Below are 3,419 nucleotides of genomic sequence, written 5' to 3' on the forward strand. Positions count from 1 at the left end.
AAAAATTTGCTGTCACATTCCCATTCCTGTTATTAAAAATCAACGATGTCACACATTGGTGTCATACAAATTGAGAACTTGTATTATAGCAGACTAGTGTTTGCTACATACTAGGAGAGAGCTATGCACATAGTAGTCATGTTGCTTACTTTTTCTAGCAAGGAGAAAATGTTATATTTGCATTAATATTTTTCTTATGATTTCATTTTTGTTCTCTGACAAACTGGAGATTAAATGTATAAGGATTTTTGCTTTGTTTTAATTTTGTATTGCATTTACTGTATGCATGTGCCATGACTTGTTTCTTGAAGATAGAGAACAACTTTCAGGAGTCAGTTATCTTCTTCCTCTATGTGGGTACAAGAGATTGAACTCAGGTCCTCAGGTTTAACAGCAAATTATCTACACAGCGAAGTTATCTACACAACCCTAAATAAAGTTACTATAGAAAAAAAATGCTCATAGATAATTACAGCAACAAGCATAAAAACTCATGGTACAATGTCAATGTGTTGTAGCATTATATGACAGAGCCCTAAAAGATAATCTTTTTTGTAACCAAGAAGGTATGAGTCCTTCTGTTCTGTAAGCACAAGCAAGTTCTTCCTGGGATTATGTTTAAGAGGATTTATACTATGAATGAAAAGTATAGTAACTATTACTGTGTAAAATAGTTACCATGCATCAATTCCACTGAACAAATTCTTGTAAATTAGCATTTGACATCAGATTCAACACAATACCTAATCATGCACACTTTAACCCTAAAACCATCCATGTTTAGAAAACAGAAAACAGTCTCTGACTATTCAAACTATAAGTGAAGTTACCAGATTCTATTGCAACAATATAATTCAAAGAGAATCATACATATAGAAATTGTAGGTATATAGAGAGACATTATGTGAACTCATGAATGAGAGATTTAGCAAGATAGTCTGTATCAGGGGTTTCTCCTTTAAAAGGAATGAACAAATAATTGCATTAATTTTAACATGGAGAGAGAGACATTGCATCATTTCAGTGGAGATGATAATACATATATCTTAATACATTGTATTAAAATAATTTTTTAATTTGAAAATTGCAGCTACTATGAGTCCACTATTATAACAGCCATGTCCTATCCAGAATATAGAACCCCACTGCATTCCTCCTTATCCCACAGTTCTTCTCTTTTCTACAATGTGCCAGTGGAGCATGACAGCTGTCCTGTTTAGGACCAAATATTCAGCAGCCACTTATTTTCAGCACTTTGACCCATCCACCACTGCTGGAAGGGTATTATTAAACCAGAGATGAGAGCTGCACTCATCTGTGGGTATGAACATAAATATTTAGAGAGCAGTTCTCATGCCAATTTGGCAAAAACAAATGAATAGCCCCCTAAAAAGTCATTGCTAGTATATTCATCAAGAGGAATGGAGACCTATCTGTCCATAGACTTTTGACCAATTCTACAGAGGCAGGCATGTATCCCCTCTAATAGAGTAGATCTCAAAACTAATATGGAAGCAACTTGGTACCCTTAGAACACTCATGTTATCATTGGCCAAGAAGTTTAGTGTTGTGTCATAAAGGGTCTACATATGAATGTGGCCAGATATTAACATTCCTCCTAAACAGCTTGCAGAAAACTTCCCAGCACTATCAATACTAGTCAACATGAAGGAATCTTCCAGGCTAGTTCAATCTTGACTATTCTGTATTCTATATCTAGACTATGCAGTGTCTTCAGTAGTAGGATATTACTTTCTAGTTTTGGAGTGAAACCAAGAATAATGAAAATAGTCTGTTGTTTTGATATTTTCTGGGTTGTGCTTGGCCAGCAGTTCATAGGGAGTTGTCTCACATCTGGCACTAGTAATTTAATTTTGAAGCATACTGCTTCTCTGAGCAGTGTTGACCGCCCATTTAAAGTACTTCTATTTGGTCTCCTTTAAAATACATTATTTTAGTTATTTTATAGAGCAGTAGGTTACTAAGTGTCTTCATCATATCTACATGGTTTATTTGACTCCCTTCCCAGCCCTTATCCTCATACACTGCCTCCTTTAACTCTTTATTCCAGGTAGCTTTCATATTACTAATTGAGTTGTTTGTTTTGTTTCAACCATAGATTTTGTTAAAAGATAAACGCATCAGCATGAGAAACCACACAGTGATCACAGAGTTTGTGCTGTTAGGTATATCAGACACACCAGAACTTCAACTTGTACTTTTCATCTTTTTATTAATAACTTACATATTAAGTGTCACTGGAAACCTAACCATCATCACTCTCACCTTGCTAGACTCTCGTTTAAAGACTCCTATGTATTTCTTTCTCCGGAATTTTTCCTTCTTAGAAATTACATTCACCAGTGTTTCAATTCCCAGATTTTTGGGGTCAATAATTACTAAAGTCAAGACAATTTCCTATAACAACTGTCTGGCTCAGTTATATTTCTTCATCTCCATGGGAGTGTCTGAGTTCTTTCTTCTAACTGCTATGTCGTATGATCGCTATGTTGCCATCTGCAAACCACTGCACTACACCCTCATCATGAATCAGAAAGTCTGCGCCCTTCTTGTCCTCACCTCATGGCTGGCAGGATTCCTGACCATCTTCCCACCATTAATGTTGGTCCTCAAGCTGGACTTCTGTGCTTCTAATGTCATTGATCACTTCTCCTGTGACTACTTCCCCATTCTACAGCTCTCCTGCTCAGATACAAGGAGTTTAGAGACAATTGGTTTTTACTTTGCATTTGTGACTCTGCTGTTCACACTGGCTCTAGTGATCTTGTCATACATCTGCATCATCAGCACCATTCTGAGGTTCCCATCTGCCAGTCAGAGGAAAAAGGCTTTCTCCACTTGTTCCTCTCATATGATTGTCATCTCCATGTCCTATGGGAGTTGCATTTTTATCTATGTGAAACCTTCTGCAAATGAAAGGGCATCACTGACCAAAGCAGTAGCTGTTCTCAATACTTCAATTGCCCCTATGTTGAACCCTTTTATTTATACATTAAGGAACCAGCAAGTAAAACAAGCTTTCAAAGACTTGATTTACAAAGTACTGTTGTATAGAAGCAAATGAAAGGATGTGTCAATGTGAAGAAATGCCATTGTAAAGATTTAATAAAGATAATTTGTAATTTTTATTATTTCAGGTAAGTTGAATATATAAAGGGCAGTGCAAATCTATCAGTTTCCCACTCAATTCATTATTCAAACCTCAAATTTAACCAATATAAATACGATAAATTGAAACTATATTTTGAAATGCAATATGCTCAAAGGGAACATAAATGTTTTCTGTATTAATATATGCATATATATTATATTGACAAAAGCAAACCATCTCCATATTTCTCTTTAAATACATGATAGGCTATGTAGTTCTGCTTTGAAAAAAGCATTCTTTATTCATA

The 3,419-nt window shown here is 35.4% G+C and overlaps 1 pseudogene; it reads left to right on the forward strand.

Moving 5' to 3' along the window:
- The first annotated feature begins 2,146 nt into the window (after positions 1 to 2,146).
- Positions 2,147 to 3,085, forward strand: LOC110303207 (olfactory receptor 6C3-like; annotated as a pseudogene).
- The last annotated feature ends 334 nt before the right edge of the window (positions 3,086 to 3,419 follow it).

This window comes from Mus caroli, unplaced genomic scaffold, assembly GCF_978045245.1.
Source record: "Mus caroli unplaced genomic scaffold, Mus_caroli_1 scaffold_9, whole genome shotgun sequence".
Lineage (NCBI taxonomy): Eukaryota > Metazoa > Chordata > Mammalia > Rodentia > Muridae > Mus > Mus caroli.